This window comes from Balaenoptera borealis (genome assembly GCF_965194805.1).
Source record: "Balaenoptera borealis genome assembly, chromosome: 8".
Taxonomy (NCBI): Eukaryota; Metazoa; Chordata; class Mammalia; order Artiodactyla; family Balaenopteridae; genus Balaenoptera; species Balaenoptera borealis.
In genome coordinates, this window is record NC_138865.1 from 7,734,006 (window position 1) to 7,746,339 (window position 12,334).

Below are 12,334 nucleotides of genomic sequence, written 5' to 3' on the forward strand. Positions count from 1 at the left end.
GGCGCGCGGGCTTCATCCACCGCCCTGCCTGAGGTCGATTCGGTTTGCGGTTTTGCCCAGGGTCAGCTTTATTAATGAGTCGTCTCTCTCCCACCTCCTCCCCTGCCTTCCACCTCCTCCCTCCTCCCCACGCTTCCTGGTGGTCCGGTTCCAGCCGCGGCCCCGGACGCGGGGGGCGAGGGGCGGGGCTGATAGAGGGGAAGGTGACCTCTTGGGCGCGACCCCGGCTCGGGTGTGGGGCCCTGGGTCACCGGGGGTGCCCGACTGGTTGCAGAGCTCCGGGTGATAGTGGGTACTGGGATTCTCCTAGCCCCAGATTCTGGGGAGGAGGAAGAGACGCCAAACTTGAGATTGCCCCCCTCAATCAGAGCGCGGACACCTAAGCCTCCCTTTCACCTTCGCAGTAGCCCGGGGAGTCCGCCAGGCTCCTGCGCACAGTTTTATGTTCATGCAGATAAAAGTGCACGCTTTCATGGCGAAGCTTCCCAGCCCCTGCGGCCTCCTCCCTTCAGATCTTTGCGTTTTTCTCTGCCGCCTGCGGCGCCGCCGCTCCAATCCAAGGGACTTAGCAGGGACTTGGGGAGCTCGGCAGTCCAGCGGAGTTTCTCGGTCGAGAGGACTCTTCCAGCGGCCTCAGCCCCCCTCCCTAGAGCGGGGGCGGGGAGGGTGGCAGGCCTGAGTTTGGAGTCGGCGTCAGTGCCTAGAGGCCGCAGCGCAGCGGGGCTGCGAGCCGGAGAGTCCCTCAGACAGGTCTAAAGGTTAATAGAGCAATCACAGGGCCCTATTACCGCGTAAAAATAACCCATCGATTACCGCAGCCTTCAGCTCCAGATAACAGCCGGCCGGTGGCTCTCAAGCTTTCGGTTAAACTTCCCCCCCACCCCCCATAAGGTCGCGTTTCTCTCCCTTGCGCAGGTTTCTCATACCAGATTGGAGGGGTCTGGAGGGGGCCGGGATACCACCCTGAAAGAAACCTGTGCGCCTCCGAAGTAAGGGTACGGGCGAGACCCGCTTCCGCAGTCTGTAATCGGTCGTGGATTCCCGGCCTGCGCGAGGGCAATCCGGGCACTGAGGCCGAGGCTAGGACGCGGGGCTGATTGGAAGGAAACCCCCCAAAGGGATCGTGGCCAACTCGTGGGGATTCTCAGGAAAATCCCGGAGGAAAGACTGAGAGCGGCTGCGCGGGGAATTCTCTTCCCTGAGCTGAAGGTGCGGAGGTCCAGAGGGGCTCAGGCCGAAGAGAGAAAACTGAGGCGCCCGGCAGAGCGGCGGAAGGGCTGAGCGCCCGCTGGACTCACCGACGCCGCTCCCTGGGCCGCTGCCCGCCTGGGCCCCTTCGCGCCCGGGAAGCTGAGGGTGGCGTGCTAGGGGGTCCCTTCTCCAGCTTCCTCCAGCTCCTCGCCAGCGCCTTGCAGAATTTGGGGCTGCAGATCCCGGGCCTGGGAACTTAAGAGGGAGGGGGTCCTGGGGATCCCAGAGGCTGGACCTGGGGAAAGGCGGTTTCGCGGGGACACGCCGGCCGGCGCACTTTCAGATGCAGCCGAGAAGGGCACGCGACCCCTGTGCTCTTTGAAACGGGTCCTCCTTCCCCCTGGGGTGAGCGAGAGAGCCACGAAGCCGAAGGCCTGCGCCAGGGGCCTATGAGGGCTTTCTGAGGAGTTGCAAGGCTGAGCTCGGCGGAGCAGGAAGCTGCCCCGGCATCTCTCTTCTCCCTGGGAATTTGTGGCCCCAGCGATGCCCCATGTCTCAGAGCTGCCTCCCGCGCGCGACCCCCAGAGGGCGAAAGGGGCTGAACCTGGAGACTGGGCCTTGGGACTTAGCATCTGGCGGAGCGGCCATCTGAGCGTCCTCACCAAAGCCAAGGACGCGGGCCGCTCCCACGCGGGCTGCTACCTTCGCAGTGCCGCGTCGACCGCGGCGCCAGAGCGCGTGTGCTGAGGGTCGCAGTAGCTGGGTGACCAGCGGCCAGCCTCGCCCCACTCCCACCCCCAGCCTCCCGTACAGTGGTGGGGGCAATAGCAGGCCCTGCTCTGTGTGGCTGTTGTGAGACCCCTGATGGAAGAGACTGTTCTTTCTAAGCGCTTCCTTTCGAGGAAGCCCGGATTCACCAGGGGGCCGCTCTTGGCCAGGCCTGCGACTGAGCTCCTTTACCACCTCCACCGACCCCCCAGCCCCCCCAGCCCCGTCCGCGCTCTCCTGGTGGGCTGAAGCCTGGGAGTCCGTCAAAGATTCCTTGCTTCTAGGAAGGCTCCTGGAACCGAGAATTTTGTGTCTGTGTTCTGCGTTTTCCCCTCCCTTTGGGCCCAGCGCCCCAACTTTCTCCCCCGAGGGCTCAGCTCAAGGACGGTCCAGAGGGTGGTTGGCCAGCGGCCCGCTCTTTTAGGGTGTTTCGTTTTCCTTCGCTCCCTCCCTCCTTCCTTCGCTCACCCCCTCCCTCCCTTGGGCGAGGCGGGAGCCGCCGCGGCCGCCGCGCCGTTGCCAGGAGCAGAGAGCATTTCAAGGCCTCACTGGCCCGCCGGCTGGAGGAGGTTTATCGGCTGCCGCTAAGTTCCCAGGCTTCTCCCTCACTCAGGAGGCCGCTGGGAATGGAGTTGGGGGTGTGTGTGTGTGGTGTGCTTTGAGGTTCGGACTCCTGGCTATTTTTAAGGAGATGTCTCTGGGCTGGCCTGGGATATGGCCCAACCCCATTCATGCCCTCTTTCCACTTTTCTTTCCCATAATCTGCAAGGAAAATGTAATACTGTGAAAGTCTTTGACCTCTTTTTACTAAGGGCCTGGGTCTAATGAAGAGTCAAGTCGTGAAATTTAGACAAATAAGAATTACTAAGATGTGCTATACGATTAAACAAAAAAAATCTCTCCAGGACACAAGAATAAGTTGCCGGATTTTTTTGCTCCATTAAGGCCTCTGGGACTTCAGCCGGTCCATACCTTAGAGACGTATTTGTAGGCAGGACATGGAGTACAGAGGAATCGGAACTCTAGTTCCCTGAAAAAAAAAGTTAATAAACAGTGGACGATAGGATTCACAGCGACAACAGCGACGGTCTCCCCGGGCGGGGTTCTCCGGAGTTCCTGGCGGGACCCGAGCGGGCTTGCTTTAAGCCGAGCGCAACGCCGGGACCACAGTCTCAGTTCTGGCTGGTGCGGCCGCCGGGCACCCTGCGGAAATCAGCCTCGGCGGCCGCCAGCCCTGGAAACCAACGACGCCTGAAAGAACAGCAGGCCCCCAAAGTCTTCTAATCGGGAGCAAGAAACCCGCAGAGAGACAGGACCGGGGAGGGCACTGGAAAAGTCACCCCTCGTCCTGTGTAACGAATTCCTCCGAGATGTAGACGCGTCTCTGCGAGCTTGTACCTAAGGGCTCCGGGACAGACAGGCAAAGGGACCCGCGCTGAACGTTTGCCGGCTCCTGTCCCCACGCGGCCCTTCAATTCCTCCGCCGGGCCTGGCGCTGCCGGCACGATTCCCTCTCCCTCTGCGACAGCCGGTCCTCACTCGCGGGGCCCACACTGCGCCCAGCGTCACCCCCACACCCCACCCCGCGGGTGGAGCACGGAGGGTCCGGGTGCGGAGCAGGGCCGTCGCCCGCGGACGGAAAAACGGAGAACGAATTAAGCTGTGAGGCTAGTAGACCTTCTTTCCCTCCCGAGCCCCCGTGCCTTGGCAGCGGGAATTCTTGGGGAGGGGGGCTAGAGACCCCCGCCCCGGGAACCGAGCTCTGCCCCCCAGGAAGCGCTCATCAGCCTCCTGCCGGTGGACGTGAGGAGAGAAGTCGGCCACGCTTCTTAATTCTGTCTTGCTTGTAAAAATACTACTCAGTGCTGCAAGGCGAAGCCATGCTCTGTCTCAGAGACCGCAAACGCTTCCTGCTGCTTCCGGCCCTGAGGACTAGAGTTTCTGGCACACCCTACCATATTTCCAGATTACAGAACACTTTCAAATTCCATTTATTTTTCGAGGAAACAACAACATCGCCGCGCTAGAGGGAGGGAGAGAAGATGTTCCCATCCTCATACAAACGGGAACTAGGAGACCCAGACAGGTTAAGACATTTGTTGGAGGTGGCAAAGTCGGGGCGCTCTGCAATAGGTCTCGAATCTAGATTTCTGAGTCTTAGTTCTTTCATCCATTCTACTTATTATCGAGTTTCTATAACGAAACGCTTTTTAAAGCCCTCGTTTTGCTTTTCAAATATTTCTAAATTTCATTTAATGAGGACGTCTGACATTTAAAAATTAAAATCAAGTTTAAATAAAACAGTTCGTGTCTCATAATCTAAGAGCCCGTGGGAAGGGAAAGAAAAGTGAAAAGGATTCTCCACGTTTTCACCAAGTTCGGGAAGGATGCCAAAAGCTTTTTGAATGGGGAGGGCGCTCCTCAGGTCCCGGGGCAGCGGAGGCGAGAACTGAAACCCAGTCCAGGCGCCCGCAAGTCCGGGCTCTGCCGCCAGCGGGTCGCCGAGCACCGGGCGCCCTGCGGCCAGGCTGACGCCCTAGCGTTCGCCCCTCTACCCTCTCCCAGCCTGGCATCCTCTCCCCTTCCAAATCCGAGGACTTCGGATGGGGGTGGGGGAACAGCAGCAAGCGGGAGCTTCCGGCACCCACTGCCCAGGCTGCACCGAGACCCGCTCTGGGCCTGCAGAATCTTTGAGCTGTCCGGAGGGGCCCTACTCTTGGGGACCGAAGCTGTCACCTCCAGGATCTCTCTTGGTGACGTGGGCCCCATTCTTTCCCTTGTGGGTTCTCCCTCCCTCCTACCCTGTTAGGGACTTTTGAAGCTGCAGCACTGGCTGCGCCCAGTACAGAGAAAGAGCACAATAAATGTTCTTGGAATACATAAAATGTGACTTTGCTTAATTCCTAGGCCTTCTGTTCCACGGAGTTACAAATTCGTTTATCTGTGGTTGCTTATACACACCCCTTCCTCCCCACACACACCCCAGAATGTAGGCTCTATGAGGGCAGCAGCCAGGGCTGGCACATAGGTGCCCAATAAATGTTTGTTGAATGATTACAATTACAAAAGGAGTTGCTAATAGCATCTCTCAGGGTTGCTGGGAGTTGGAGAAACAACACTCCCTTCAAAGGGGAATGCATCCCCTGGCACACAGTAGGTGCTTAGAGTCACCACCATTTCTCAAAGTAGGACCCTGAGGCCCAGACCAGACATGGAGAGAGAGGCCCAGTCTGAGTCGTTGCAGGGTGTTTATCTGCACCGCCACCTACAAATCTCTCGCCCAAATCTAGGCTGCCTCTAAGGAAACCGGGAGTCCCAGGACTCTGGGGTCTGCAGGAAGAAGGGATTTCCAGGCGTACAGTCAGGATTTTGGAGGTCGAGTTCAGCTAGGGACCTGGTTAGGCGCTTAGGCTGCGACGATTGGACAGGGAGGCTGCCCGGTTCCCTAGGACAAAGGCCGACAAGAGACGCCAGGTGTACCATCTCCCGGTGCGGATGGCCCAAACCCATACCTTTTGGAAAGCTGGAGGGACGCTGTCCGACAGCAGGACCGAGAAAAAAAGTGAGGGAGGGATGGAGAGAGACAGAAACAAGAGAAAGCAGAGAAAAGGGGGAGAGACAGAAGAAGGCAGGCAGAAAGGACAGAGAAAAGACTGGCTTGAGAACCCAGAGGGACAGGATTTGTTCATTCATCAATTAACTCATTCATCCAGTCATTCATCCTATTTTTACTGAGCACCTACTCAGTGCCAGGGACTGTCCGAGGCGCTGGGATTCAGCATAGAACAAAACAGAGAAAAATTCTGCCTGTGGAGCTTACATTCTATAAGAGGAAGACGGAGAATGAATAAGTCAGTATAGACTTTTAGGTGGTGTGAAGTGTTATGGAAAAAACAGAGCAGGGAAAGGACAGGCAGAGAGCAGAGAGGAACAGAGACCAGGGAAAAGGGGGGGCGGGGTCGGAGAGGGAAACACAGACCCAGAGAAAGAAGAAGAGATAGGAGTCAAGAGACCAGGTGACAGAAATAGAGATCGAGACCCCCAGGGAGAGGGGAGGCCAGCGAGAGAACTGGGAAGGAAAGGCCTGGGCCGGATGGAGGCGAGGAGACCAGACGGGGCGAGGTCAGTCCCGAATCGCGCCCCGCTCCCGGGAGGGCTGCGGTGTTGACGGGGACCCAGCGGCTGGAGCGCTGCCAGTCCAAGACCCCGACGCTCATGTCGGGACTTGTGGAGCCACCGGAGACGCGGTGTTCCTAGCGCCAGCTTGGGCCGGTTTCCGCACAGGCCGCCCCCGGCACCCTTCCCCGCGCCACCGAGCCCGAGGTGACCCGGAGTTGGAGAAGACGCCCAGGCAGGCGCCGCGACCTGGCGGCGGAGCGAGAGACAGGAAAGTGTCAAGGAAGCGCGAAGCCCAAGTGCGAAAACAGCATCTCCTGCCTCGCCTCCACCCCCCAGCCCTGGAAGCAGAGCCCGCCCGGGGCATCTCCCAAAGCCGCGGCGGCGGGGCTGAGGGCTCTAGGCCCTGCGGTCCTGCACGTGGGGGAGGACCCTCTCCCCACAGGCCTGGGCGTCCCTGTATTGGACAGTAGGGTCGCTTACAGGCCACCACCGCTCAGTGGCAGCAGGTGCCCAAAGAGAGTGGGCTGCCTTCTCTCACACACCCCTGGGCGCTTGGAGGTATTTATTACTTATTTGGAAATGATTGGTTTCTTGCAACAGCAGAAGAAAATGGGAGGCATGGAGCTTCCAACAGCTTGACCTACCTATTTCTGTCAAAAGGCTATTTGCTGTATTTTGACCTGAGTAAAGAAAAAGACTGCAAGATCCCTGACATTCCATTTCTCTTCGCTAGTTTCAACTTTCCCATACATGCTCCTGTGTCTGCGTGTTTGACTGAAAGACAAGCGTGTTCTGCCTTTAAAGTCTGCTTTCTTCCACAGCCCCAGGCCCTCTTTAGCAGAGGTGCTAATCCGCGGAGGGGCAGAGCTGACCCCAGGAGCCTCAGCTCGCTGCGCCCGCCCGTTCTCCCTCTCCCGTCTCATACCACCTCTCACTGGGGCTGGAACCTTTCCCCTGTGAGGGGAAGAATCCTTCCGCCCCCAGCCCAGGAAGTCTCTGGAGATGTCCTGTTCCCAGAGCCCACACTCTGCTTGGGGGTGGGGTAGGGGTGGGGTGGAGGGCTCGGAGCAGATAGAACAAGACACAGCCTTATCTGTCAAGAGTGATCAATTTCTTAATCACTATGTGAGAAGTTGGTGTGTATTCCACTCCAAAAGCCCTGGCTTCTCACTCTCTCTCTCCGCCTCTTCCTCCCCGCCCCCCCCACCCCTACATATGATTGTCAGCGACTGTGACGTCCCCGTCCCAAACTCTCTGAACATGGCTGCTCAGCATATGAATTATTTGCGATTGGCCTCAGGATAAGAAAAGCTAAATGTAAGCTGTGTGTTAATCTATAAAAGAGGATTGCTGGTATCTTCACACTTACAGTTTTTCCTCCTAATAGCCCCAAACTGGAAGCCACACAAATGATCCTCAACTGGGAAATGGATAAATAAATGGAGGGAAGGCCACGCAAGGGAATACTACTCAGGAACAAAAAAGAATGAACTACAAATACACCCAGCGACATGAGTGAATGTCAAGTGCGCTAGGGCTGCATGAAAGAGGTTGGACTCAAAAGACTAAATGAACCCATTTATATGACATTTTCACAAAGGCGAGACCATAGGGATAGAAAACAGAGGTTGCCAGGGGCAGGGGTTTGAGGGAGAGGTGACTGCAGAGGGGGAGGAGGAAATTTGGTGGGGTGTGTTGGAGCTAGCCTATAGCTTTTTTCTTTTTTTGCAGATGTTCACAGCAGCTTTATTTGTAAAATCCCAAACTGAAAACCCAAATACCCTCCACCAAATGAATAGACAAGCAAACTGTGGCACATGCATACCATGGAATGCCAGTCAGCAATACATACAACGTCTTGCGTGAACCTCCAGGGCATTGTGCTTAGTGAAAAAAGCCAGTCCCCAAAGGTTATATGTTGTATTATTATTCCACATATATAACATTTTTGAAATGCAATACACTGTAATTACTTGTCTTTTTCAGTTTGATTCTCCTTCTCAGGCTCTTTGACAAAACCATCTTTATAAATCAATAGTTCAAATGATTTTGGCAGTTTCCATTATAAGGAGTGTGTCAATATTTGGTTATCAAATCCATCTTGCTGTGATCTACACCCAATACAATTATATCATAGATTTTCAAGGGGCAGAGAGAATTCTAACCACCAACCATAACTATCTCCAACATACAGATGAAAAAACTGAGGTTCAGAGAGGGTAAATGTTCTGCCCAAGATTACACAGCAAGCTCCTAGTATCAGGACCACAGAGATATCCTCACTCTCGGCAAGAACTCTCCGCTGCTTCACTCCAACACTTCTACTTGGGTGCAGCGCCACTGTTTTCACGGTTTTCCTCCTATTGCCAGAGGCACTTCCTTACCTTGTGAAGAAGCCTCTGCTGCTGTCAGTCAGGAGCCTTGCTGGAGACGTCAAGTGAAAAAATATGGAACTAGTCTATATCTTGATTGTGGTGGTGGTTATACCATTTGTGTGTTTGTCAAAACGCATAGAACTGTACCCTAAAAAGGGTGAATTTACTGTATGTAAATTTCACCTCAATAAATCAGACTTTAAAAAAAGCAGGGGGTTAAGAGTATTTCTGGGACAGGAGAAAATTCTTCAGCCCCTATTCTCTCTCTCTCTCTCCACACACACACTCCCGTCTCCAGTCTTTAGTGAGACTTCACATCCCTGGTACATGATTCACTCCCCCCTAAAATACTTCAGAAAAGTGATTTCTATATAAAAGAAAGCCTTGCATCTCTTCTAAAAGGATCCAGTGTCCGAGGTTGGTCCTCCCTATTGCAGGGAGGGTGACTTCCCAGGGAAGGTGACTGTTGTCTCATCCTGAGAGTCCTGGAACCAGGTAGCAGAAGCTCAGAAATTGCTAAGTCACTTTCAACCACACTGCTGCTCCCCCAGGCAACTGGCTGGCAGCAGATGGACAGCGGGGAGACCCAGCTGGCCAGAAGCTAGTCAGTCAGAGGAGACTGGGTTTTGTCCAGCTGGTCCCATGAGGCAAGAATAAGCCAAGGCCTGGCCTTGAGAGAATGAGCTTGCCCCTGAGAGTAGAACTATACTTCCTTTAGTCCATTTGGTGAAACGTGGCCTTTCCTGCGCATGATCATATTCAACCCCGCAACAGTTCTGCAGGATAAGTTGTTTTGACTCTGATTCTTACATCAATTTTCATTACACTCAGCTGCAGTTCGTGACCTGCACGCGGAAGGGCTACCATGCAGATAGATGGTAACCAGAAAAAAAGTGTGTTTTATGCCAGATAAAACTACACTTTGTACCTGTATTTACAGAAGTCATGGTCTAGTAGACAGCGCAAGCGAGCCCAAAGCCACTGACTACCAGGGCCATAGGATGGCTCTGCTACCTTTCCTGCTCAATAAAAGTGGTGTGTGTGTGTGTGTGTGTTCATTTCTACCCCTTCCAAGAGTTGGTGATAATATCATTGTTTTTAACTCTCATCAAACCACTGTGGTCATGGAGGAAAAATGAATGTTAATGTTAACAGACACCCATTGGTTTTTGGCTTTAATCTCATCCTGTTCACTTGAATGAAAAAACCAACAGCACTAACAAACACAAAACACCACCATCAACGAAAACAGAACAAAACCCTACAAAATACTGTTTCCTGTCAGAAATAAAGCAAACAGATTGGCTTTGTCTATTTCCCTCTTACTCTCCTCCTCATCCTTCCAAAGCTTGCTAATGAAGCAGTGGAAGAACCAAAAGGTGGGAAGGGAAGGGAAGAAGTAAAAAGCATGCAGGAAGCCACAACTAGGAGAGCTTGTGGCAGGTAGCGTTCCGGGGGAAAAAAAGAGGGAACTCTGGGGGCCAGAGGTAAATCAAGGGCCAGTCTCTCACGAAATGAGACTAAACACCATGATCTGAGAGTTCTTTCAGTCTCGATGTCCTCTGAACCTTAATTATTTGGATTCCCTTACAAGTAAGTATTGCAATTCACCGCAGCAAACACGTATTGAATGCTCGCTGTGTGCCAGGCACCATGCAAACTTTGGAGATCTAGGGATGAACATAAGTCGCTACCTCCAAACTGGTTCAGACCAGTGAGAAAAAGAGCCCTGCAAACAGGCAACGGGAGAAAGTGCTGCAACAGATAAGTTAGAAGAGAAACCATGTTAATTCCTTGGGGTGGGGGGAGGGGAAGAGGAAGTAAATGAACTCAAGGAACTATATTATTTTTATATGTAGGTGTCCCCCCCCATACTTTTGCCTCATTTACTGTTCCCTTTCTAGACCTCAGCATGCGCGCGCACGCGCGTGTACACACGCAGGCGGCGACTTGGTTCGACTATTAGGCACACCGAGAACCTACAACACGCACGACTTCGTCCATTTCACACATCTGATGCCAAACACGCATATGCGTCGTGGGTCCTACCCAGTGCCCATGTGGCCGGCGCGTGGGCTGGGAATCGGGGGGTCAGGAGACCTGGCCTCTCGTTTGCATCGCCACCAGGTTGCGTGACCTCAGGCATGCCCAGTCCCCACTCTGTCTCAGTTTCCTCATCTGTGAAATGTGCGGATTGTGCTAGATCATTTCTAAGCTCCCTTGCGGCTCTTTAGAAACAAATGAACACGTTCTTAAAAGACACTGGGATTAAGAGGTGGAATAAAGTCAAATATTTGTTGATGGATAGAAAACGCTGCCTCCGAGTAGCGCGGGTCTGTTTTCGGGCTTACGTGGAGTCCGCCCGGCTCCCTGGTGACCGCTGGCCTCTCCTGGGTCCCGCTCACCCGAGGGGCCGCCGGCTCCCGTGGCCCGCGCCCGTCCCCCGCGAGGGGTGCTCTGCGCCTCTGGCCGCGCGGGCCGGGTGATGGATGGCAGCGGAGCCGGCGGCCTGTCAGGCCTTATTGATGAGGTGCGCGCCGACGGCCGCCGCGTAACCCGAGGCGGCGGGCGGCGAGCGCCGGGCGGCGGGCGGACGCAGACTCGGCGGCGCTCGGGGTCAGCCCCCGGCCGGCCGCCCCCGCCCCCCGGCGCGCCCCGACCCGGCTCCGCGGAGGGGGCGGCGGGCGCGGAAGGGCCTCCCCGGCCCGGCGCCCGGTGCGCGGCCCCACTCCCTCCCCGCCGCCGCCCGGCTTCCCGCCCCCGCTCGCCCGCGCCGGATCCCCGGGGGCCGCGGCCGCAGCCTCCCCGGCGGAGCCCCCGCGCTCGCTCGGCCCGCGCCCGGACCTCCGCTCTTACCCGGCGGCCGCGGTCCGTGCCGACGTCCGAGCTCGGCGCCCGCCCTCCGGCCGCGCGCCCGGGAGAGGAGCGCCTGCTCCGGCCGAGGGGCCGCGCCCCGCGAGGCGGGACTCCGCCGCCGCCCGGAGTGTCTCGTGCAACACAGCTTAGGAGGGGAGTCGTCAGTTTCCCGGGCATCACTCACGCCCGCGTGAGGGGAGCAAAATCAGGACCCCGGCGAACATTCCATTTGGGTTCGTTCGAATTTTTATATCGTGATAGAAAACAAGACAGGTAGATGAATAAAAGTCAATGCACCTACATGTAAAGACGGTAAGGTTCCAGCGTGGAATCCCCCCCCCCTCCATTTTTGTACGTTTCTGAGGTTCCAACTTCGCTTTTATAATAGCGAAAACACTTCACTTGCTCGGCTTGAAAAGATACAATCCAGCTTAGTTCATGCTCAACCTCCCGCTCACTTTCTCCCAGTTCCACGCTCCTCCATCTTGTCTTTGCCCCGTTTTAGAAGAGCAGCTATCTGAGCGCCTGACGGACTGCAGAACTAGGGCAGGTGGCCTTACCCCTCTGCCTTTCTAATGAAAGCCCCCAGGGCCACCTTCTCTGTGGGTGACACTCATGTGGGGATCGTGAACATAGTACCTGCAAAGCACTTTCGCTTAGTGAGAATTAAAGAAGTCAGTCAGCCCTGGAGACAACTTAACACGAAGTGCTAAAGGGCTCAGATTTTTCCTTTCTCCATTCTCCCCACCCCCGCCCACCCAGTCTGAGTCAAGGGCTAGCTCTGACAGGTAAAGGGCCCTCATTCTTAGATGTGACCTAAGAACTGGGAAACAGGTAGTCTTTTCTCTGGGGCACAGGACGGAGAGCCGAGGGAGGGATCCCAGGTAGGTGTGGCCCAAGAGACTCCCTGCAGAAAGCAGCTCAGGCCAGGCGGTTGGGATCTAGGGAGCAGGTGACTGGTGGAAGCTCATTGATCTGGAGTCGGGAGTCTTGGGTTCTAATCCTGAACCCGCCACCAGGTGAGT

At 55.6% G+C, this 12,334-nt stretch overlaps 1 protein-coding gene across 3 annotated transcripts in view; it reads right to left on the bottom strand.

Moving 5' to 3' along the window:
- The window catches only part of GATA4 (GATA binding protein 4), an 85,180-nt gene that overhangs the window by 56,736 nt on the left and 16,110 nt on the right, over nt 1-12,334 (bottom strand). The window contains exon 1 of one of the 3 annotated variants that reach the window (XM_082403585.1): nt 11,310-11,351. The exons of 1 other annotated variant lie outside the window; for it this stretch is intronic. The gene's annotated coding sequence lies outside the window, so the exon portion shown is untranslated. Of the gene's footprint in view, nt 1-1,298; nt 1,812-11,309; nt 11,352-12,334 lie in introns of those variants that run through there. One more of the 3 variants, XM_082403586.1, reaches the window with a different exon arrangement.